The following is a 26,571-nucleotide window of genomic DNA, read 5'->3' as shown; positions in this document are numbered from 1 at the left end:
CCAGATGATGCACGTGCCATCAAACACAATTTTACTGCCCAATTAAAGCTCCCAGAGGCTTTGTTGTGATACTAAAACCAGGAACTTTTAATTTGTTTTTATCATTGCATTCGTAAAAACTTGTGCAATCCTCGGTTGTTTGGAAATGAAAGAAGACGAGTTCCTTTAACAACAGCCCAGCAAAGAAAGGCAACAATGCAACAACCGTTGCAGATCATTTCCTAGCATTTGGTCATATCTGGTCAAGACTTTTAATATACTGCTTTTGTTTGCCAGCCATGGAGACTAAGATTAAACAAGCACATCAGAAGGGGAATGAGAGTATGAGAAGCATGGCATGATTTACAGCTCAGAAGACTTTTTTCAATTTGAACTTTGTAGCTCATACACTGAGGGATTAGCCTTTTACATCGGACTTGGAAACACAAAGGCAGAGGTACTCTGATGATGACTCTTACCATCTGCTTTTGAGAAGAGTGCTAGACTCTCCCCTGGCAGCTCCACTAATCACTCTGATTGTATAACTACACCTTCAGTAGTGAAACAAAAATGTAGCAGTAGGCATTGGCAGCATCTGACCACAAAGATTAATTCATTTCATGGATCAACGATAACTTTGTTTTGTGTTACTCCTTATATTTCTGTTACACTGTCACTGTTCAGTTAATTGAGGAGGTATGAGAGGAAGATTCTTGTGCACTTTACAAGGTAAAAATATATCAGAAATCTAATGTGTATTTTAATGAAAAACTAAATTTTAAGGAAAAACTGGCAAATATTTATTTTACTGCTAATTATTCTAAGGTTTTGAAATAGCACAATAAATGGGTGAAATTGCCTCAAGAGTACAAAGGGCAAATAAAGCCTTGCCTCTGTTACTCCTTAACTGGCTTGCAGCAGGTATCATTCCAGCACAGACTGTACCTTACCATGGGAAGGGAAATCACTTAAGGACTCAGATTGACCAGGTCTATAAGATTGCTCGTACCAAAGACGATCCACACAACACAGGTAGAAAAATTCGCACACTTCTGCAGCTTTCTACCCCAGGGCTCAAATTCATGGCTGGTAACTCAAAGCACTGAGGCAATAAGCAAATCTCCCACTTCTTTTCCATAGGTTCAAACCCCTCCTTTATATATGTGAAACAGCCCATATTGACTTTTCTCTTTGCTCTCTTTCTCCTTTTCAAACACAAAGTCCAGAGAATTCTGTGAATAAGAGTCCGCATTGGGAGGAGTAAGAAGTCTAGAACTTGCTTGATTGACGCTATGATGCATTAAGCTCCAGACATCAATCTCAGTCTCAGTACTTACACTCTGAATGGGCAATATTTTACAGTTATCGCTCTCTAAACAAAGCACAATTTATTATATACACAAATTGATATCTACAGCAGCTAAGACTAGAAGTAAAAATGCCTCCCTACTTGAGGAAGGTAAAAGCAATGTCATGCTTTAAATTGACTTCATATGATCAATGGCAGAACACAATCATCTGAGAAATGACGTTCACATCCTGATCAAATGCAATCATATCGTATGCAATTGAATTTGGAAGAAGTGAAAGAAAATTACTCCCATTACTATACTGGTGTTCTCACTTAATGTGTTCACACAAATCACCTGTGAATAGATGAATTAAAATACTTACAGTGCCTCTACCTTTACCCTCCTAATTCCAGGTCACTCTGGAAGCCTTTGATGCTGCAGAAATATGCTTTCCTACAAGCAGTTTGCTGAAATTAATGGATCAAATCTTGAACTACTTCCAAATTTAAAGGTATATATATATTTTAATCAAATGTCTCTATGCTGTAAACATTTTCATCTTCATTACTGAAACATAAATGTGAAGCCAAATATATTTTTTCTGTATTTATGCTTTCTTTGTTTTCCACATTTTTCTCAATAGGAGTGTGACAGCCCATTAAAATTTTGTGTTCACAGCTTGTCTTCATTTTGGTATTTTGGTTTCTGCATGCTAGCACCGTGCTGCAGATCTGAATGCAAAGAGCACCAAGAAAACTTTGCATCATTTTTCATTTGTTGAAATGTATTAATTTACAAATTCATATGCATGCAGATGTTTGCACATATATGCATGTATGTGTATATGTATATATGCATATGTATACATATTATGCAACTAAAGATAACCATACATACTAATGCATGTCTATGTTTGTGGAACTGCTTGTTACCTCTCAGGCTCTCCAGAAAGTTAGCAGTAACAAAATTTATCTAATAGATATATTATGCCAAGTGACTTTTGGAACATCACCTATGAATTTTGTTTACCTTACACATAAGTGATCCACTTTATGAAAATCAAACGCCTGATTTCTTTGACAGCATTATATGGAGCATTGGACCCTCTCTAGGTTATTTCTTTTATAGCCAAAATCCACAATGTGCAGGATCCTGTTTTGCTGCTAGTGCTGGAACTATGATTTTGGGTTACTTTTTTTTCCACTTCAGCCAGGAGCTAAATTAGCAAGAGCACATCCCCCTAAGTATAGGTCCATAACCTCACTGCAAATAGCAGTTTAGACACTGCCAGCTGAGATCAGTGCCCTCAGCTAACCAGGCTTGATGCTTTTAGACAATGGTCAGGCTGACAGTTGACACTGTGTCCACATACACATGTTGCTCAACCCATTTGTCTAGTCTGCTGTTGCCAAGAGGATCGTGCTGTTTGGGCAGGCAGCTTGCACAAAGACGTGAGTACCCTTCGCGATCATCTGGGAGGGGGCAGAGGCAAGAACAGCAGGTCTCAGCTGAGCCCAGGATAGGGTTCCTGGTAAAGCTCATGCTCTAAGTGATCCAAACAAGCTTCAGAAAAACCACCCTGAGGAACCCCCTGCACCAGTGTCTTGTTTTTTCTTCCCTCTTTGAACAACTGGGCAAGCTGTTCTAGGTGGCCGTTGCTGAGCAGGAGGGTGGGACCAGCAGGCTTCCTCCAGAGGTCCCTTCCAACCTCAACCATGCTGTGATTCTGTGACTACCCTGCTATGACACCCGTACCTTGGGGGAAAAAGATAAAATTTAAATTAAAAAAAAGTACAGCCCCACACACCATGAAGAAACCAAAACAGAGCCACTGATAGCTGCCAAGCAGGTGGGCTGTAATGCAGCAGGTGCCCTACAAGCCCATGACAAACACTTGGGCTGCCAGAACAATCTCACTGGAAAGACCATCCCCACAGGCACCTTGTTCAATGCCATGGCAGAGCACTGGCAGCAGCACTGGACAAGCTCAGCAGGATGAGTGCTCACTTGCCCCTGAGAAGTTGGTAACAAGGCAGACATGCAGGACAGAAGGGAATTGAAATGACTGGGAACAACAGAAATTTGTCAGCAGAGGATTCAAAGGTCTTGGGGTCTGTTTACAGAGTTTTGGTTGTAGTTACCTGCAAAATCTAGCCATTACTTTCTATAAAATAAAATTAAAACCTCAGCAAGGCCAGTGTTAAGTCAAAGCACAGACTTCATTCAAGGCACTCTGAGATCAGTCTCTGACACTGTGCTTCTGGTTGCAAAGACCTGTACAGCACAGCATGAACTACTGTCTTTTCAGGTCTGCGTCCACAGCAAAGCACCACCACGAGCAGGTGCATCATATGTTTAAAGCCACAAGGTTGATAAGAGGGCTGGAGCATCTCTCCTATGAAGACAGGCTGAGAAAGCTGGGTATGTTCACCTGGAGAAGAGAAAGCTCTGGGGAGAGAGACATCATAGCAGTCTTTCAGTACTTAAAGGGGTCTTATAAAAAAGACGGAGAGCAACTTTTTACTTGGGCAGATGATAGGGCAAGGGGGAATGGTTTTAAACTAAAAGGGGAGATTTTGATGAGATGTTGGAATAAAACTCTTTTCTTAGAGGCGCAGGTTGCCCAGAGAAGCTGTGGATGCCCCATCCCTGGAGGTGTTCAAGGCCAGGCTGGATGGGGCTTTGGGAACCTGGTCTGGTGGGAGGTGTCCCTGCCCATGGCAGGGGGTTGGAACTAAGTGGCCTTTAAGGTCCCTTCCAACCCAAACCATTCTACGGGTCTATGATTTGTCCTAGAAATCTGAATGGGCCACAAATACACCTCTGACCAGAATCCTTGTTAGCAGGATGCTGCACAACTTCTTTACAAGGAGGTGGGTGCATTCCTTCTCTGCCTCTTGCCACTTCCACACATCTAGAAAGGGAATGTTTAAAGTGTCCTCATTCCCAGTGCCTCCACACTGCCCCTCCAGGTCTAAAGAAAGACAGGAGAAAGAAGGCCGTGGAGTCCTCTGTCCTCCACTGTGAGGCAAGATCCCTCTGCGCTGATGTCACTGTGCTCTTGGTGCTCGCTCACTAAGTCGGTAATTTGTCATGAGTGTGGGCCCTATCCATACATGGCAGGCTGGAGGAGGAATGACCTCAAACTCTGTTTCTGATCCAGGGGGCGTTGCCAAAGCACAGTGTTTGAGTTTGATGCATGAAGCGCAGAGATATTTTCAGCTCCTGAATCACACTTCTGGCTCCACAGCTAACTTGAACTTCTTCTTAATTTTGTTTGCAATTTTTCACCTCCTGCTATCACCATGGACTCTCAGAAAAAGGAAAAAAAGGCTAGAAATATGAAGTTGTTTTTTTTTTTTTTTTAATCACTTTTATTTTAATCACTTCAATTTATTCCCCTGTATGTGTGGTGGAGTGGAGCTAAACACATTACCAATAGATTAGTGGTGCATCACAAATGTCTGGTGTTTTTTATTTTTTGGTTCTTGTTGTTTGTGTCTTTTTAATATGCTATTAAATACTGCCAGTAAATGTTTTCTAATGATTTTGGTGTCCAGCCCAAGAATGAAATGGTCTGAAAAATGAGGCAGCCCAATAGCAGTTAGCCTGGTTACAGCTATAGGAGAGCTTTGAGGGATCCAATTTATATATTCCTGCAGCTAAAGCAATAATGTTTTGCTATACTTTCCCATGAAACAACACTGATCTGACCAGAATTCAAGAGCATAATTTGAAATTGGCCATAACAAGAAAGAAAAATTTCATTTTACAATACAAAAGGACTAAGTTTTAATTGGCATATCCTGCCAATTACACCCGCATCACCTCTCCATCACCATGGCCTGATTCTACTCTCACTGAATTCAGTAGGAAAGCTCGAGGAAAATGAGCAGACAAATTATGCAACCTCAGTCACAGCTGAGCAAGTCATTTAAGCTTATGCTTAATTCCATCTCTAATCAGTAGAGCCAACTCAGCAAAGCAAAGCGTGTGCTCGAGTCAAAAGTGAATAGATGGCATGCATCCTTCTGAATATATTTTTTTCACAGACTCGGGATGTAACACCAAAAATTTTCTTCTGAGCTCATCGTACTGGAAGAAGGTCAAATTCAGCTGTTAATCAAACTGTCACCTACACAAATACTAGTCTTTTTAATTCATCCATAGATCGATTAAGCAAAACCAAAACAAAAAGTGGGGCATTATTTGGACACAGACAAACATGCACACTTCCCACAAATTGCAGGGAACCACAGAGGCAGGAGGAGATGATGCCTCCTTATCTACCAAAAGAAAAAGTAAAAATCATGGGCATATAGACTCCTCCATTTCCATTTCCCTCACATGAGAATGAGGAAAGAGTAGAAAAAAAAAATGAACACAAGATTTCATAAGGAATGTGGCTCTTTCCTAGATGCAATGAAGTAAACTGGGCAGTCTCTAAAGTCTTTTCTTTTCCTTTAGACTTCCTTTAGTCTCAGCAAGAAACATTAATCTAACAGAGACAACTTCCAGGCAAGCATGGATCCCCAGGAGCATTCCTCGACTGCAGACGAGGGAAAGGGAAAGCCTATTGCAAACAGCAGGGCTGCACCAGGTCACGAGGAATTTGCACTCGGCCGCAGGCTGTACCGCTCGCCTACTGCTGCCCTTCTCCCCAGATGGAAGGGCCTTATTTACCTTCATGTTTTGCCCTATCTCAGAGGTCACGAATAAATAACAAATGCCTTGGGGTTGCCTGAAATCATGCTTAGCTGCCCAAGGCTGCTTCCTCCACAGTGGGTCTCCCTGGGCAGAAGCCCAGGCTCTACCTGTCCTCCAGCCCCTCCAGGCTGCCGGAGGGGTGAGGAGCAGGGTCAAAGACCTGATTCACTCCCTGAGGTTACAGTCTGTCCTTGCCCCAAAGGCACCATGAGCCGTATAGTATAAATGTTTGCAGGAATTAAACAACTATAGCAAAACACACATTATGCAAACATCTCCTCTCTTTCGAGATGACACAACATAGAGCACCAAGCGCAAACAAAACCCAGACAAACAAAGCAGAGAGGCATTGTGGAAAAAAAAAAAGAAATCATTTAGTGAAGAGCTTCTCTGCTCTTCTTACAGCCATTAGGACAGCGATAATGCTGAAATGGCTGGCCAGCCCTGAAAATTGGATAAACTGAGACACAGAAGAGACAATTGAAAGCAAGGAGACAGACTGAAAAAATAAGTGAGACAACAGATGGAAAGCAGAAATGCAATGTCTAAACTGCAGCTGTAATTCTGCTAGTAGCAACCACGTTTAAGCACAGTTTGGCTTGCTTTCCTCTTTTGGGGAGGGCAGGAGTTTTCTTTTTTCTTTTTTTTTTTTTTTTTTTTTCAAAAAAAAAGAACAAACACAACTTGCTAGCAAAACTGCCATAGGTTCTCCCCAGATAGTTGTGGGTCAGGCAAATTATTTTCCTCCATACCTAGTAGCAAAATTATGCATCTAAGGGGCAAGCCTCTGACACCCTCTAGTTCCTCGTTACACAGTTGTCCTAGCACAGCTGGGGGCAAAGGGGGCCACCTCATTAAAATCTATGTCCACAGCTCCAAGAACTGTGTTTTAGTTGCTGCTGGCCAGGGGTCAATTAAAGGAATTGTTACAAGCTCTCCCTTGGCAGCACAGCTCTCTTAGCCTCTCCCCTTTACTAGCCTGGCTGTTACAATCAGACAGGAAAAGGGTCGTTATTATTCTAGCAACATTTTATAGACTAATTTGGCAGTTTTTCTAGCACGGTTTTAGTAGTTTTGATAGCACGCTAGTATGGGAAGGGAGGATTTCCACATTGGCCCAAGAAACAGTTGTGGCAAGACTACCTATTTTTAACACGGTTTATTCCTAGCACTATTTCAGACACAGCATTTTCTCTCCCATCTGTTGACACAGTTGTTTTGTTTCTTTAAAGACACAGTTGTCTGTCTCTTGGAGGAGGAAAAATAAAAAATAAAAAATTAAAAAAAAAAAAATACCTTCAATAGCTGCAGAGAAAAACAGGAGACTAAAACCCAATCAAACAGTGAACTGGTCAGATGCTGGCAGACTGAAATATAGAGCAATTCTTCAGGTGCCTCTTAAAAATTACATCAGGTTTTGGCCTCTGTGGTATTCTAAGTGCGACCGTGGATTTTTAAAATTCAAATCTGATATGCTGAGCAACTAACCGAGATGGTTTATTGATCTACGGAGCCTAACTGTGAACCTTATTGTCAGAGCGACACACCGGTCTGCTCAGGAGGAATGCAGCCACGAAATCATGGAGCAAGATGCCAGCACTTTCTTTAGAAAAGGAAGGAAAATGTAATGAGAGAAGCAAAGTGGGGGCAGAGAAAAACACCAAAAATTAATCAAATGATAAAAATTAAACTCTCATAACAGGACAAAACACTAAGCAAACCTTCTGATGCTTGGGTTGTCTGAGTGTTTTCTCAGATTTTTGATGGCAGTTTTTTTACCCCACTGGACTGCTGCAGTTCTGGGTTATGATCTCCCAGGCAATCTGAAAACCTTATCTCCTCTCAAAGGCATTTCAAGCAGCTTGAGAGTTTGTAGGTGGAAGCAAATATATCTGAAGCATGGCTGAGGTAGGACCTCTACAGATCACTCCAGCAGTAGTGATTCTAGTAGGACAGCCTATTTGCTGGCAAAGCTGTAATACGAAAATGTGATACATTAAAGGTCGAGGCTCCAATACAGAGCAGACTCATATGTATTGTGTTTTAATTTCTTTTTATGCTGAGAGGTGCCTAGGGACCTGAAGAGGTGACAGAAAGATAAATCATGCATGACAAACTGGAACAGAAGACAAGGCTGTATCCAGAATAGGATAGCTCGGCTGGTGCAGCTGTCCTAGCAAACTGTACTGACAGTGTGTTCCCGGCACAGGCTTCATTCGTACCAGCAAAATCATATTAGTTGCTGGCACAGCTTTTTTCTAAGGTCCCTCTTCCCTCATCCAGTAAGCCAAAAATGTTTCTGTAAAAATAGAGGTTTGTCATAAGTGTATGAACAGTGGTAGCTTTGCGTCAGTCAGGGATCACATCAAGGATCAAGCCTCATTACACCTTTGGCCGAGATAGTTACGACAGCAAAAATCTGTGGAACAGGAGTGTTATTCCTGTGACTGGAGTGAAAAGTCCTACATAAAGATTTCAACACTGGCCTCTGCTGCTAAGCAGGAAATCTTACATTCACGATTACATTTTGCAGAAATGCAGAGGTGCCCGGATCAGAAAGGTTACACTATTTCCACAACAAAAAGCAGTCCCTAGCATGCCTCCTACTGACCCTAGCTGCTGCTTGACCACCTTTAGGGAAGGGAAAGCTCCCCCCGGCCCTGCCCACGGCAGCAGGCACAGCCCAGGCAGCACACCCACCCTTCCCTGGGGTCACGGGGAGGGGGAAGTGGGGGGCTGTGTGGTTCTGCCTCCTGCAGCCTTCTCCTGTGCTGGGAAGGGAGGACCACCCGAGCCCTCTCTTCCCATCTGCACGGCGTACAGCAAGAAAGGACAAACTGCACCAAACCAAGCGCCTTGGACTATAGGGACAGCTTTAAAAAAACAACCACGTTCACTACGATGATGAAAAATACAGCTGACTTCAGATGTGTTTTCAAGAAATTATCACGTGGATCTGTTTTCAGGAGCTGTCTGAAAAGATATTTTCCAGGTGTGCTCTGTCCTACTGTTCACCATCACCCAAGTGATTTAAGATTTTAACACTGTCATCTATGATTTTTGTAAGAGAAGGGGCAGTGACTTTAACATGCCCTTGAGGAAATTAAGATCCGTGAGGGATCTGGCAGCCTCTACATATACAGCTTGCAGCCTGGTAAAAGGTCTTACCTGCCTTTGCTTTGGCATGTCTAGAGCTGCAGTCCTTGCCCACCCAGTATTATCTAATTTCTTTACAAGGCATGCAGTACGTATTTCTGGAAGGTTGGACCTAATCCAGGCTACTATGGTTTCCATGGGCAGGAAGCTTGAAGGTTTGGGATTAAAACAGCAGGAGGCTGAAAAGAAAATTGAGGACCTAGAAATAACAACTGATAGTCCTGACGCAATCATCGCCGAGGACACTGCAGCTCTCAGAAATGTAGTCAACAGCCTGGAGAATCTTCTCAGAGAAAAGGCTAGGTTTTGAAAGACAGTGGAAAGCTCCTGCAAATATAGTTACGTGACAGGTTCTGGTATGCTTTTGCTTATGGATTTCAACCGATTCTGCACAGCATCATGGAGGAAAATACACAATATTGAGCTATCTGATCTACCCCAGCACGCCTCATTTAAGGGAAAACTAGTGCTGCTAAGACCCATGACAGAAGTACTCTTCTTCCTCCAGCTCCTGTCCCCATTTGAAGGTGCTCCTGTCTCCACTGTCACTTCTTGCTGGCCAGAGGCTCATGTTCCTATTTCAGTCAGTCTGAGCACTCCACTGACCTTCAGTAGCCACTGAAGCCAACCCAGATGGCTTTGCCTGCAGTAAGAAACAGAGCCCTTGTGCGACTCTTTCAACAGTTAGAGTGGTAGAGTAGTAATTTCCAGCTAATTAGCAATGATGGTCCACGGACAGAGTGTCATCTTCAACCTCTGCAGCCCCATGCAAAGGCAATACCTGTCCAGTATCTGAGATCTGTAGCACAGATGAAGACTGATAGTAAAGGCATGAAGGAAAGTTTAAAATTCTGTATCATTACTGTGCTAGCTGAAGAAATGAACTTACCAGGAACCCTACTGAACTTAAGAGCCATAAATAACAATTAACCATGATTTTGTACTTGACAGTAGACTCATTACTTTAGGGCAGATAGACAGGTTTTATCCTGAATTTTCAAGACTTGAAAACATTGTTGTGGTAAAAGTACCACCCTGATATCCTTTTGTGATGGCTCAGACAACAGAGCCATAACAAAATAAAGACTATTAAACAGTGTACTAAAATGATCCCTCTCTAAACTACCTTTAACATCCCCCAAAAGGTCACTAAAACAACATATTTTAGAGAAGAAAATTATTTACCTTTGAAATACAAATGGCAATGTGTGTGAGCAGAGCCTCCTCTGAATTTATTCACGTCTCTGTCCAAGAATCTGATGCCAGCTCACACTGATACCCCATTAGAAACCTGGTTTCAAGCTGTCTTTGCTCTCTCTACTCTGTTCAGCAGAGGTTTAGTGCAGCTGCAGGCAAAAGAGTAAAGACTGGAAGGTGGCAATTCCACCAGGACTTGTCCCCTTAAAACCTCAAGGCTTCACTCTATGTTAGGGCTTCTGCTCAAAAATTAATAGAAAACAGGAAAATGGTAAGAGGCCACACTGACTGTGGAAAGTCCAACCAAGGAAAAACTGCCCTAGGAAAGGAGCCAAGAGCAAGCATGGGACCTAAAACACTTTCAGACAGCACAGTCAACATGCTAAACAGCAAAAGTGTTTCTGCCAGGAAAACATAATGCCACTGCTAAGAAACATAAGAAATCAAGTTAAAGGCTTCTCATGAGGAAAACAAAAGGCAGAACAAACAACAGTGATCATTCAGAAACTCAGACACAATTCAAAACTGAGGAAGAAGATAGGTTAGATCAAAAAAGGACAGAAAAGACCCCCACTGAATTCTACATCTCCAAAGAGTTATTCAAAGTCCCACTTCAGTGTTTCCAGAGATGAACACCACAGATTCTGATTCAGGAAGTGCAAATAGATATATTAAAATTCAGTCAATTGTATCCCAAACAGTTATCGTGCCATTCCAGAACCTTTGTGACCAGCAAAAACAGCTTAAATTATATTTATTAAAAAAAAAAAAAAAAAAGTAAGCATTCAGAGAAAATCCGCTATTATTCTATCAAGGCTACTTGATGATGGGAGATGAGCAGAGTCAACAGACACGAGGGGAAGGCTAGAGGCCAGCACACCACACTTGATCTTCCCAGCTGCATGTCCTCAGGATAGGTTAAAGCATCTCTCACTGCTCCTCTAAGTATTGCTTACTAATACTCCGATCCCCCAATACTTTCAAATGGGTTTTAAAGGGGTTAAGTAAACACAGTCATTATTATTCATGTTGGGGCTTCTCCTCTTTCTGACATATGAAAGAAATCCTTAACTTGAACTGCAGAGCTGTGTTTCTGCACCTACGTGCCAATGTTTTTCATATCATTTCATTACGACTAGTCCTGGCAAGGAGCAGTAAAGTCCCCAGTGGGTTTGCAGATCATTACAGCAACATGATTAGAAAGCTTCATCCAAATATCGTAAAAGTCAATGGAACCTGGACTGAGCCCAAAGAGAAATATTTTTTCCTGCTATGGGTGGTTAGCTGTACATTATGTTTCTCCTATTGGTAAAAGTGAGTCTTCCTCTATGCACCAATTTTAATTACTCAACAATACAACCTGCTTTTGAACAATAAACTGTCATGAAAGAAACCATAACCTGAAATAGAAAAAACATCTTCTGTGCCCTGGAATCAATCAAAAATCCCACTGACTACAGTAACAGTTGAGTAACACTACCCCACTATTACATATATTGTGTATACTACGTGTACACACACAAAACACACATGTGCGTTGACCTACTGATCTGTAGGTCCCATAAACCCTTCCCTGGGAGCTATGACTGTGATGAATGCTTGTAAGAGGAAAGATAAACTTCTATGGTCATAGGAATACAGAGCGTTTCTCACCTTCTGCATAATATTATTCACTAAAATTTTATACATTTCCCAACCTTAAAATAGCAATACATTTCTGTGGAAAAAAAAAAAAAAAAAAAAGTTTAATTCTAAGAGAGAAGAAAAAAATGTTTTTAAAAAATAATCTAAATACTTACTACAGATACAAGAGGTTATTCATAAGCAGTACCACACCACTGAGTTTACGTAATAATTACTTGGCATGTTATATCTGTTACAACAAGCAAAGTAATATTCATAATATATCTAGCTTATATGCTGTTCTTAGCACAGAGGGCTTTTTTGTCAGTAGGGCTGTAATAATTCACATCCTGACTGGAAGAACAAGCCAATCTGTCAAGAGTAGTACCTGAAGAGAACAAAAATCACATAAAACACTTGGGCTGGAAGCAACCTCTATATGGGTCGTCCTAGATCATCTATCATAGACGCGCATCTAGTCTAGCCATGACAGACTCCGCACCCTCCCATGGCAGTTTGCTCCACTGACCTAAATGTTGCACAGTAGTAACCCCTTTCCCATATCGAACGGTCTAGCAAAATACTCCCTGCTGCAGCTTATTAACAGCATTGTTCCCCCTTTTCTCTTTAACAACATCTGAGGATACCTTGCCCCATTATTTCCAACTCTTTTGGATGCATATGTATAGTTATAGTTCTGAATTACACCTTCTCCAGACTCAACATACCTATACTTCTTGTCTCAAACACTCTTTTATCTTGACTTTGGGCTCCCCCCATCTTGCTGAGCAGTTCTATGAATTGAGGTTACCTTTTGGTTCTTGATGTTATGGACTGAAGGGGATTTGAAATGTTTGCACCAAGTCTAGTTAGGAATTTATTTTATGAGGCTTGAAGTTACAAATGTGTCATTACACATCTCCCTGCTTTATAGTGGCATTTGTTCTTTCAAATTTAATATTGTACTCCCAAGAAACACCTGGAGCAAATCACGCATACAAAACCAATAGGCACAGTAATGAGATACTTGGAACTTAATACTGCTCTTCTGCAGGATGTGCTCCATAATTCCAGGGGGCTCCCACCCAAACTTGATCAAGGAGTTTTACCTCCTTACATAAACATACACTTCCAATTAGAGATTAGGCACTGCTAGGAGTAAAGCTGTATCAGCACAAAGATTATCTGAGCATTTACACAGAATATCTGAAGGCTGATGAGTACACACTAAGGTCCACTAGCAGGATCCAATTTACCTGCTTCCAAGCTGTTTCTGATATGACTAGTCAGGCTCCAGACATGGCAATGGTACCATATGCTTGGACACTCTCTTCATTTGGTGTATCGTTGTATCATAAAGCACATGCATTTAAGTAGAATTTGGGACTTGAAATCAATTACTTACCCATAACATAAAACAAATCAATGTTTCTAATGAAAATATATGCCTAAAGGAAGTGGTGAAGAAGAGGCTCTGATACTTGAAAACTTTTTTTTCTCTGTCTTGACAATGAAATTGGCAGAGGGCATCCCAATGGCTTACTCCGCAGTCATTTCAAACATCTGCAATACATTACCCATCCAACCTGTTTTCAGAATCAGTAACAAGAAGGTTTGTTTTTTCTTATTTTTCACCATTTCAGCAAACAGAGCACATCACTGCCAGGACAACCTTTGCCTGCTGCCAACACACAAAGCTGAAAACATGCTTAACAATAGCGTGGCACAAGCAACTTATGCATTGAAGAAATAGCTGTAAGATCTGATACGAACAGACAAGCGTTAACTCTCCAATATGCAGCTCAGAAAACCAGCTTATTGACCATAAATGAATTATATAACCCAACTTATATCATCTGAGACCTAGGTTAGGCCACTACCACTTATATGTATGTGGGTTTGCTTTCCAGACAACTGTCAAGTTACATTCCTTATATAATGCTGCTGCGTTGCTAACCTGAAGTGTAATGAATGTGCTCATTATAGGGTAATTATGAGTACTGAGATCAAGAGCTGTCAATAATTTGATTTGCTCCATATATGGTAAAAATTTATCTTTGCTATAAAGGGAATCCCAATTGCATCTTTTTGAAACAGCAGCAAAACTTACTGATTTCATTGGATTACGAGTCATAATCTCCCTCTAGCCACGTATGTAAGCCCATGCTTCAGCAGGTGCCTGGGACAAGGAAGTGGCGCTGCAAATTAAACTGCTGCCTGCACCATAGCTGCATCAGGCCTTGGCATACAATCCTCTGCATCCTTAAGCAAAACAACTTGGTACATAAATTTGCAGCACTCATGGTCAAATAGATTCAATGTTTTCTGTATAGAAGAAGCAGCTATGCACAGTACATTTTTTTGATTGTTCAGTCTAGTTTTTTTTTTTTTCTCGTTTTTTTTTTTTTCTGTCAATTTTGTGCAGCCTCTTAAAGATTGCAAACAGAAACAGCCTTCAGCAGGGATTTACATTCCAATCACACAATCTCAAATTTTTCCAGAAAAAACAGGTTATTGAACTGGGTCTACAGTTTTCAAATAAGTCAGGCCCAACTTGATGTTGCCTATAGGTTGTGCTTATGCATTGCCAGTGAATTGCTATTTAATATATTCCAAGGTAAAGTGATGCCTGGGTAATTAGGCTCCAAATTGGGCTACAACAAACTGATAATGACAGGAGTAGGTAAATCTCTAACACCTGTCCATTTATATGGAAGGTTTTTTGGCAATTTTTCAAAAAGACCTAAAGGTCTTATAAGGGTGTCACTGCTGATGAGCTGGGAGAGAGACTTCTTTTTTGCCATAAGTTCTTGTAGGAAAAAAGCAATGGTGTTCCTTCCCCACAGACAGCAGGACACAAATAAAGCCCAGTCAGTGGCCTGTTCACCAAGCTCAGAAATGTATCGCACATCCATTCCCTGCACCCCAATGTACAACCCAGCGCTGGCCAGCAACTCTTTCACCAAGTGACACGGGTTCACAGCTAGAGATGGGAGAAAGGTTGCAATGAAAGAGCAAATGTCCTCATAACCACAGTGTCCCGGCCTGTCCCCTCTGCTCTTCTGGATGAGCACTCTCTCTTGGGATCAGCCCCCAACCTTCAACATCCCCAAGCTCTTTTTTGGAGGCTGCCCATGCAACTGACACACGCTCCACTGCCCTTGTGATGATCTGTGAAATGATGAGCAAGAGAGACTATTCCTGCACAATCTGGCCCAAACCGTAGCTCTAAATGTATCTTCCAATTCTACTCACATATTTATAGGCTCCCACGCAGGGAGATTATTCTTTAAAAAATATTACAGGAAAATGCTGCAAGTGATCGTCATTAAAAAAAATCCATCAAAATTTCATTAAAAATTAACAAAAAGAAAGCATTAGTGTTGTCTTACTAACTGGGGGGGAGGTGTCATATTATTAAATTGAGAAGGGCAGCAATGGAAGGTCCTTTTAGATTGGTGTTTCCATTCTTTCCTCTTTTGCTTGGTTCAAAAGTCCTGCATAATTAATATCGCAGTACTTAATAAATGCTTATGAACCTACTACCTCTCTGCTCTTTCCGTTTAATTAGGTGATTGACTTCAGGCATACTATAAATTATAATGACAATTTAATTACTTTTTTAATGTGCACACTTAAAAGATTTATAAACAGGAATAGAGCAGTACAGTGCACTGAAAACTAGAAATACCATGAACATGAGCACAGCACAAAGTAATCCAGTCTGAAGCACCTCTCTGAGCACACATCTGAGCACCTATAATGGCTGAGAGCTCTGGTGTCTGCAGTGGCTGGCACAGACACGGACAATTCTCCTCTTCTCACCTGAACACCTGTGCATGCTCCTCTCAACTTTTTCTTCTGGTGAAACCCACTCAGTTTCACGGCAGGAGCCAAAAATAGTTCCAAGGAGAAGTCAGGCAATGGACTTCAGTGTAGCTTAAGTATGATGTTTGCAAAAATGAAAGAACCTTTCCCTTGTTTTAAATAAATCATAAAACTTCATTCTCATTTCATCACACACAGTTGTTAAAATTTGCAGGAGGCTGAAATCTCCCACGATATTTCAGCTGTCACAGACAAATTGATAAAGACCGCAGATTTCATAATGCCATGAGCAGGCCCTTCCTGGTTAGGAGACAGAAATGTGTGTGTGAAAATATTTCGTATCGTCAGCACCACATACTGCAACAATCAGAGTCAGCTCTTCTGATATTGCTGTTACGCGACCTAGGACTCTATTTCCCTGTCACTTCCATGAATGTAATTGGAACTAAATTCACAAAGCTAACAGAACTACACACACAGAAATATGTAACAAATCAAGTATGAACCAGGTCCTATGTTTCACATCAAACTAGTCCTCAGAAAAGTAAAAATAATAAACTAAAAATGAACTTTTAAAATTTTAAATAGTTTAAAGGACTAAGAGAAGAGTTAATGTATCTGAACGTCCAGGCTCTTCCAACCCCGAGTCAGTCATCAAAACCAAAATCACCGCTATTTTCTGCAAGTTACCTGTCCTCACCATAGAAAGACAACAGCACTGGTTTTAAATCCCACTCCGTGTTCTATTGGTGAAAACTTTCTCATATAAAAATGTCATTAAAATTTGGGCTAGAGGAGATGCTTTCCCATCTGGGAGCTGAATCTGGTTTGGTGTGACTATTCCTGTCTGTTAATTTAGCAGTATAAAGTACAACTGTACATTCTTGGCATACTTACTGAGGATGCTGGCATCTCTGTAACCAGAACTGCTTGAAGAGAGAAAAAAAAGCAAAGAGGCTGGGCAATTCACAGCATGCTGTGAACATGATGGGCCATTCACTGTCTTAAACCTCATCTATAAGCAGTGCTAAATAGTCAGAAGTGAAATAAATGTAAAGATATAGCCCAGGCTCAGTGTTATGATAATTGTTTCTGGTTTTCCTTTTTTCATATGGAAAAAAAACATCCCAGAGGTTCATCTCATCCACTCCCACAGCTTCCACGTGTGCCTGTATCCCTCGGCTGGTACCACTGGGGCCAGAGAAGGTGCACGTGGAGAAGACCCCGCGGTGCTACGCAGTGGAGGAATCACGAGGAGACGCTTTGTCCACGGCTTCCGCTTTCAGAGCAGCAGCGCAGGGCTGAAACAATGGATCTCCTACGGGGCTGGTGTTTCATCCACCCTTGCGTACCGCCGGTGATTGATGGTGGGTCAGGAGGGCAGCAGACTTTGGGTGCACAACCCTTAAATACTTTATCACAGATGGCAAAAGGCCATGCGCTACAATAACACGGCGAATACTTCCTTTCACTGTAGCACAGACAAATTCCTTCCTCTCTGCAGGCTGGATTCGAAGCTTTTGCTTCTCGGCGCAGAGCGTGCGCAAGTCCAATACTTGCAAAATACACACGTAAAAAGCTGCACTTTCAGTCGTGAGACTGTTTGCCTGTAAACATTCTCACCGAAATGGGGAGTCAGCCGTGTCCGGGCTGAAAGCATACGCAGTCGTAAACGTCTAACTCTAGGGATTCCCAGCCTCTATAGGACAGTAAAAGAAGACAACTCACTTCTCTTTAAAAACAGAAACTATACAGTAAGAATCAAGAAAATTTGAAAAACTGTGCAAATGATCAAAATTTTTTATGCTGGAAGAGTTTCCTGAATAAAACATACTGCTTTGGTAGAACTGAAAAGTTCCACAAAAATACAGATTTTGTCCCTGGTTTAAATGAAGATTTAGGAAATATATAGCTTTATGAAATAACACGTTACTTCAATACTAATATTTTACCAGTAGCATTGCACTACTTGATGAATTACTCCTTAATGAGACTAAGAGATGAGCTGGAATACTAGCATGCTATCACAATGTTTTTCAGCAAATAAAACTGAAGCAACCTTTAGGGAGTTCTGGACTAAGATGTCTTACTGCGTGAGAAGTCTCAAGGTTTTGTTCCAGCTCAGAGCACAGGTGAAGTATTCCAGAATCTTCTGCAGTTTTAAATTTTCTTCCAGTCAGCTTTTGCTTTCTGTTCCTCCTTCGCTGGTTCTCTCTCTGTTTAACCACCTCAATGTTTTTAAAAGCTGATCTAGCTGCTCTGAAGTTGACAGCATGTCCTAATGCCACAACAAGGATAGAAAGTTGAGGCCTTGGATTTTGTTTCGAAAGGCATGGGCACTCAAGAATCTCCAAAGAAATCTCCAAATTGGCTGTGATGATTTCAGCTCCCTCCTCAGCTGACTGGAGCTCTAGCAACACCGGAAAACCAACTAGCTGCCCACGCACAGGACTGCAGAAGCCAAAATAATGATAACCAATAATGAAATCATTGATTAATGACTACAGCAGCTAGCACTAGATTGTGACTTTTCAGTTTTGGACACTGAAGAGCCTGTTCAAACCAAAGGGGTGAAGCCACTGACTCGGATTTTGGGGCAATGCAAGGCAGGTTGCAAAGCGTCAGGCGACATTGTCACACAAGGATGTGCATCCACGCATCACTTGTGGGCACCCAGCGAAAGAACAAGCGGGTGGTTTCCCTTCCAGAGGTCTTACAGCATATTACGCTATGGCAATGGATTTGCATAATTTCAGTCAAATGATATATTACAAATTTCACCATAGATTTTGAGCTCAAATGCTTTAGAACTGAGCAAAATAAATGGTGCTTATCTTTGGAAAATTGAAAGTCTCAGGCTGGAGGTATCTCAATTTGTTACAGCCCTATCGAGCAGATTACAAGTAGGCCTATCATCTCCAATTCAACAAAGTCCAAAATTCAGATTTAAAATAAAAGTGATGTTAATTAACAACCATACTGCTTACTAAAAAGTTTCTAAGGTAACAAAAGCTTTTGCACCACTCATATTACCCAGAAACCAAAACTGCACATAGGCAACTTGTCCTTTGAGCATTTTCATTCCTTTTTCAGAAGAGTGTGAAGCTAACATTAGCATCAAACTGTGTCATATTTTAAACGCATTTTCCATATGAACTGAAAGATACTTGAGGAGCCACAATGATGTCACAGAGAAAAAGATTTTGAATATAACTTTTCAGCTACACCCACCTTCAGCTTGTGCCCCAGCACTCTGTCTGCTTTTTGTTCATGCAGGTAAGCAGAAACTGGCAGCTGGGGAAATTTATCTGTATTTGTGAATAGACACAAAACAGATAAATGCTGGCAGGCATAAATTCATGTTTTATCAATATATATTCTGGTACTTACTGTCAGAGTAATTTATTCAAAAAAAAAGGCTTTCAAAGGCAAACACCAGTTTAAAGAAACAACAAAATCCTTTAAGAGACAAATTCCAGTCCTGACTCATTCCTTGTCACAGCAGATCCAGGATCCCAATGGAGTGCAGCAGAAGGCAAAGCACCCTCACTGGGTTTCTCTCACAAAGCCAAAAGGGAAACCACTGTAATTAAGTGAAGAGCCTCAGAGAGAGTTTCTCCAGGCTGCTGCCTAAAACAGGTCCCCTGCAAGTGGGGCCCCTCGAGCTGGGGTGGGTGACAAGCACGGCATGAGGAAACACAGAGGCTCCACATCCGAGCCGCTCTTGTTTGGGGCAAGCAGAGCTGACAGTTTTGCATGCAGCATCCCATAATGACAGAGACTATCAAAATTACAACGCACTGGTTTTGCAGCTTGTAGCTGATGGACCTACGAATGCTCAGTTTCACTTCTCACAGTTATTCAAATTATCCAGCCCTCATAGGTCTGCAAACCTGAGTTGCAAGTCTCACACACAAGGGGATTTATTAAAAACCTGCTGGTGCATTTGACCGTGACAAAAGGCTAAAATAAATAAATAAATTAAAAAGTATTGAAACGCACTAAACATTTCTGAACCCCAGACTATGTTTGGCCTGGATCCAGTGGACATGTTTGTTTTCCACTGACTCCCCTATCATAAATTGCCTTCTCCCAAAAATGTGATCTAAATGCACTGCACACCAGGGGCAGGAAGGCAGTGGAGCACAAGTATCTGTGAGAGTCACTTATTCCATTAGTCAGAAATCAAAAATTAAAAGAAGCTCTTCAAATGATAACAGAACGCAAAACCTCATCACTTCCTTCAACGGGAGGGCACATGAAGACCTTATTCATAAGGTATCGATCAGTCAGAACATGTGCTGGGATAGAAAACTTCTGGAGTCTGTTCAGAGCTCTTAAATAGCACTGTCTGGACTTGGGCAAATGGTTTGAATTTTCTATGCTTTTGCAAAATAGTAATAAAAATGCATACCCACCTCACAATATAGAGGCTTCATCAATGTTTCTAGCTCACTCTCAGCTTCTTAAGTAGACAATCCTGCAAAAGTACAGAATATTATTATTTAGGTTTGATTTCCTTTAAAAAGTTTTAATCATTTCTTCCTCTTGTTTTTTACCAGGTAGGAACAACTGTGGATGCAAAATCAGCATGACTGCCTGGAGGGCAGTCTAAGGCTCCTGCCTCACGCACACATGTACATATATATCACGAGTACCCCACAATACATACCACTGGTCTATGAATAGGTCACTAGAACACAAGCCAAGCAATGCGCATCTAAATTTGAATGCTGAACAAACAAAAACGTGGGTATTTTTAAGATCAAAACTCCTTCCTAAGAATCTCACATGCTCCCTGTCCTGCAGTCCTGGTGCGACATGTCAGAGGCGGCTTTCTGAGGCACGGTGGTGTCTTCTGAATCACTGCCATTACCCGAGAAAACCCCAGGAAGTGGTTTGAATGAGAAGCTGGACCCGACTTGCGTAGGTATCAGCTGATGTCAGAATACACACAGCACAAAGCCGTAACAATAAGGACATTGTGAAACCAGGAATAACCTTCTCTTATCTCCCGCAGTTTGGGAAATCATTTCTAACCCGGTGACTACAGAGGAACAAGTCAAATGGTTAATTATTCACTGCGCGCTTCGTAATTAATCTCTGTTTCAGGCCAAATCATTGTATGCCCATAATAACATGAAGATCTCCAGTGAGGGAAACAACAGCATGAGCTTTTGGACCTCCTTCTGCAAAGCAATTCGTTTTTCCATAAACAGTTACTATTAAGCAAGGACAAAGCAACAAACCAGACAGCCATCTGTGTAAACCAATTTAAAAGGATGGTGATCTCATAAAATTTTTCAACCTAAAGCTCTCCGTTTAACTTCTGCCACCCCGTTCTGCCTCGGCAAATTCTAGGTTTAAGCTGGTCCTTGGGCTAAGGCCGCATTTCCACTTTAGGCAAGGCCGCTCCTTGAAAGCCAGAGTGACTTCAAACCTGTGAAAAGAGCTTGTCAGTGAAAATACCTCGGCATATATGGAAGCAGGACAACCTAACCAGCAGCCCACACACCACAGAGGGTGTTACCACGATGGTCTGGGCTGCATTTGTCAGCTGAGCTTCCTCGAAGTACGAGGTCAAGTAAGAGCAAAGATTCAGGCCACCGGCTGTAATGCAATTCCTGCTGAAGTGTGTTCTTTCTCATGACCCAGAGAGAAGCCAGCACTGAAGAAGCACTGATTGAGACCATATTAGAAGGGAAGACAATCCTGATAGCCTTAGAGCAATATTCAGAAATCCACAGATAGTGCAGCCATTCTATACACACCCAGGTTAGCCACAGCATCCACAGAGCCTTCTGCGTCTTTAGACTTGACTCTAATGAAGCTTCATACAAAACACACAAAATAAAGGAGAAAAAAAAAAAAAAAAGTAAAAGAGTAAAAAAAATAAGTAAAAACCTAGAGTGCAGGTAATGAGCACTCATGGCCTTGTCTTGCACCACATTACTTGCAGGACTGCCCTCTACTGAAGTCAGCTAGAATGCTACCTCACGGCTGCAAGAAGGGGACATCCATGAAGGTATTTGTAACACTACAGAAGGAAAAACACACACTGGTTTACAAAGGCACACAGAACACAAGCATTTTGGTATAAAAGCAGGTAATTGAAAAAATATATATTCTTTTCCCATTTCCAAGTTCCAAAACAACACAACAGTATATTGACTTTATTTAAGTGACAGAAGGAAGCGTTTGCTTCTCCAGTATGTAAGGATGACATTTCAATCCATGCAGTGCAGACATGGTGAAAAATACCTCCCACAGCACCAGGGCTTGTTACATTCACTTTTTTTTCTCGTTAGCATGCAGTTCCAAACACTCATTACTTTACTGCTCCCCTTCTGCAATCCCTGATATTTGTGTGCCTGATAGTTGTGTTTGCTTTAAAATAATATCTGTGAGGCGAGGTCAGCTGCCCTTTTGACCCACTGTGTAATTGTACATGTGTTTGTGCAGTAATAACCCGTCATACCCATAAAGTGACATTTCTCTAATTGGCATTTGCTGAATGCACAGGCACCCTCTGCAAACACAGTGGCTTTTTTATTGGCAACCTCCCCAACTGCCTCACCCTTCTCAACGTGGAATCTCCCTTCCATCATCAGAGAACAGCCATGGTAATACTATTTATTTCATGTTGTGTGCCAACAAATACTATTCAAGGTTAGCCTTAAAAGACAGAGTAGTATCAACAGCTGCCTTGGGAATTTGCTAGAAAAAAAGGAACAGATCTGACCTTTGACTCTGCGTTCCAGTGCCTTTCTGATACGCTTCAGAACAAAAGTTCAAGCTGTGCCTCGTTTCGGTTTGTCACACCTTGCTGCGTGTGAAACAGAGGACAGAAATTCAGGAGAAGCCAGGCTGGGGCTGCTCTCCCTTGCCTTCAGTCCTGCCATGTCAACTGACGTTGACACATGCGGTGATTTCTTCACTTCCTCCATCCTCGCCTTTTCTCTGTCACTGCTTTGAGTTCCTACCCAGCCACCTCCAACAGTTCTGCTGTTTATTGCCACATTACATAAAAACTCAAAAATGGCTTAGAAAACACTAAAATATCTGCACCGTCTTGGCAAGCAGATAATCCTGGGAGCAAATTCTACTTAAACAACGGAGTGTCCACGTCTCCACGTCTCCAGGGCCTACCAGCCCTGGAGATCTTGTGCCTCATCCAGCAAGGCTGGAAGCAATGCACAATGCTTTGTGGCATACCTCAGACATTCCTTTTCTACCATACAAGCATCTTGTTATCAATTTTTATAGGGAGGGAAAATGGGAAAGGAAATTCCTGGAAAAGATTACAATTGTCAAACAAGCTTTTGATATCTTTCAAACAGCTGAAGCATTAATTTTTTGGCGACGCTGTCAAAAGTCTATGAGGGCTTCCTGGCTGCAGTGGAAGAAATGGTACATTTAGTTCAACTACAAGCTGTACTTTTTAAAAAATCCATATGAAAACAGACTCATTATTCATTTTTCTGTTAATACATGTTTTTGACCTGCAGTTTCAATACTATTTTTGTGAGACCTTGCATTCTCAAGAAAGAACTTCAACTTAAAACTAACACTTTAATAAACTCTTGTTTATATTATGGTCAAACCAGAACAAAATAAAGCTACAAATGACAGTTTTATAGGAAGTCAAGAAAAAGATTCATGTGTCTGAATACTTTAGTTACAGTATGGTAGGCATGATTATTATTTCCTGTAAAGCCCAAGTGTAGCTTTAAAGAACTGGAAAAAGGCAACTGTGGGAGTAGAGCATGGATCTCTCTCAGGCCTCAGAAGAGTAGCTAGTGAGTATATGCCACCATAAAATTTTAATGCAAAACTCCCATCAGGAATTATGGGAATTTTACCCTAGAACAACAGCAAGAAAGGGCCAGGAGAGATCTGTTTGGGTTCTTCAAAATACTACCATGTTGCATTCCTGTAAATGTCTTCCTTTTTGGTGAAAAGTGCCAAAAAATTTCAGGAAGAGGGTTTGCAATGATACAGGCAATAGAATGACCTTTTTAAAAAGTGATCATAGAATCCCAGAAATTAGATCACAAAGGAAATGGACAAAGTTTATTAGATCATCTCATACCCAAATAAGAAAAATCTATGTGGCATATTTTACAGTGTTTTGTCCAGGTCACTTCTGAGTTACTCCAACTCATCAGCTCTTCTGGTTTCCATCAGGAGAACTGGCCTTCAACGTAACGATTTTTTTCCCAGTATTTGAGCTAATACTCCTTTTGCTTGTTTGCACCTTTTCACTCCTTTAAGACTGTTATAACCTTTTAGGTGGTCATGCCTATATATCTATATAGACAAACGCTATATCTAATTTAATAGCAATCAAGGTAAAAAACGAAAAACTAAAAAGAGCAACTGATCTTCTGATTCAGCAGCCCTGCTCCCTCAGTAGCCAGCAACAAATTTCCAGTGGAATGAGAAGTTAGATCTTGGTTAAGAATCAAGACTATGAAAAAAAACAACAGTGTCCCCACTGAAAGAAAGGTGCATTTCATTAGCACATGACCTGATCTTTACGGAGAAGACTTTTCATTTTTTAACTTGGTCACTATTATTTCTAACCTGCTAGGTAGCAACTGGCAGTTGTGCTTGAGAAGAAAGGCAAGACAAGTTTCTGGAAAACTCCTGAATGCTAAACGGCTGGTCTGCAAAGGGACAAAGTCAAGACACTTCGCAAACTCTTCAGCAATCTTGAATTAGTGCCTGTACTGCATTCATGTTATTAGTGACTTGCAGTACCATGTAAGTTCCTCCCATCAACGATATTTTTTAAGTACTCCTGTGCTGACAGGTGTCCTGACTTTATCAAGGCCCCAGAGGATGTCAGTGTGGGGCATTTCTTTCTCTCCACTTTTACATCTCATTTCCAAGCCAACCTGATCTTCCTGCGGAGGGCCAAGATCCGTATGGGGAAGATTTCAACCGGAGCTGGAAGGGAGGGAGCTTCTTCCCTCACCACCCCTTTGGGAACAGGACTTCTTTACCCGCAGTAACCCTGTCCCTAGCCTGCTGCTATCTCAGGCTTCACGTGTGGCTTTGCATCTGAGGAGCGGCGCCTGGTAGGAGTTGTGCAGGCTGCTACCAGATGGGCTGAGTCACTGGCAGCACACAACTTGCAGAGCTCTGTGAGGTCCTGCATGAAAAATGCTCACTTTGTGGCACTAAAGAGAAATACTGCCAAGTGCAAAAATCCATGCAGGAGTTACTGTGTTGTGTATACACGGGAAGCAGAGCAAGAGACAAAGAAAAGACTTCGGCACAGTTCACAGGAGCTGCTGCCAGGCTGCTGACATGAAGGAGGTGCCTTTCTGCCCGCCACAGCACGCAGACTTCACTTGCAACATCTTCATTCCTTCCTCTTCCCCACATCCAAACCAATGGGTGTATTTCTTCCAAACTAATCATATTCCAGGGCAATATTCACCAAGCTGTTAAGCTACTGACAGCCTGGTCCTGGATCCCAAACAGTCTTAGGAAAGTCACTGGCCACTTGCAGGAGGCAGGACTAAGCAGATGGGCAGAGGTTTCAGGACCAAGGCCCTTGTGGACCAAGTGCACAGGAAACATTGAAGTGTTATCTGAGTCCTTTCATTCCATTTATTCAGGGTTTTGTACAGACCACATTATAAAAAAAAAAAAAGGAAAGCTCTTCATTGACCTTATCAATTGGATTTTAAAAAATGAGATGCCACATAAATGAAATACCATTCATTTCTTTTTTCGCTTTTCCAACTTTTCTTTACGCAGTATTTTCCTTGTACAATTTCACTGCACTTCTTTTCCTCCTCTTGGCTCTTTATTACTCTACTCACTACAAACATCAACAATGAGTAGCCCCTTATTTTTCCCTGCAGTCAGAATAATGTCTAAATGAGACAATAGCTAACCTGTATTTCCTCCATGACACCTGAAAAATCAAGAAACAAAACCCAAACAAACCAATAAAACTATTCAAGCCCCTCCCCACAGAAGTGGACCAAAACCGGAGTTTCCTCCTATCTAGGAATTGGCCTGAAGATATCAATGGGGCTTTATGGAAACAGAAAGACCATCTTCAGAGACCAAATATTTATGACTATAATAAGACGATTTGACCTAACGCAATGCAAAGACACTATGTTCCCCGAAGCCGTGAAATCACTACCTTGCCTCGTATTTCAGAGCATTTTTACAACTTACAGCCAGCTCACTGCAGCAACATCTCTCAAACGACGATGTTTTTGCTAATGCCTGTGCAGCACCACCTGCTCCGTACAGTCACTCCTCACGCAAAATACTGCTGTCACAAGGGAACTTCCTATTAGCTTTGCATTTCTTCCCATCCCAGGGTGCGCCTTTGCTGTCAAGAGTATTTAGGTACTAAGAGTCCAAAGAACACAAGACGATAAAAATATTGATTCACTGCCGGTGAACCCAAATATCAGACAGCACAGCAGCGGTACAGAGCATGCAGTCACGGATGTTGTTGGCAGGGGAGAAATGAGTTGCACTGCATCTTTTACTTTGGCTGGCGCATTCAAAAAATCCCAGCGTGGAGCCCCTGATATTACCGCATCGGGTTCAGTTGCCATTTTCACTTCCAAAGTAAGGTAATTGAAACCCCATGCCTGTTGGGAATGGGATGCATGCTGAAACCCCAATGCACTTTGCCGGGGGAAAGAGAGGCTTATTATAGAGTTACTGGGAGATCCAGCAGCGGATGTCTGGACTTCCACTGAACCTGTGCTGCTCCCTGCTCATGACACCTAGTTATTTTAACTCCCCA

At 41.7% G+C, this 26,571-nt stretch overlaps 1 protein-coding gene across 2 annotated transcripts in view; it reads right to left on the bottom strand.

Annotated features, from left to right (window-relative positions):
• The window catches only part of HIVEP2 (HIVEP zinc finger 2), a 135,245-nt gene that overhangs the window by 56,923 nt on the left and 51,751 nt on the right, over positions 1-26,571 (bottom strand). Inside the window, exon 3 of one of the 2 annotated variants that reach the window (XM_084284383.1) lies at positions 20,201-20,262. The exons of the other annotated variant lie outside the window; for it this stretch is intronic. The gene's annotated coding sequence lies outside the window, so the exon portion shown is untranslated. The remainder of the gene's footprint in view (positions 1-20,200; positions 20,263-26,571) is intronic. 2 annotated transcript variants of the gene reach the window in all.

Source organism: Netta rufina, assembly GCF_964035555.1.
Source record: "Netta rufina genome assembly, chromosome: 3".
NCBI lineage: Eukaryota > Metazoa > Chordata > Aves > Anseriformes > Anatidae > Netta > Netta rufina.
This window is presented reverse-complemented; position numbering and strand designations above follow the sequence as displayed.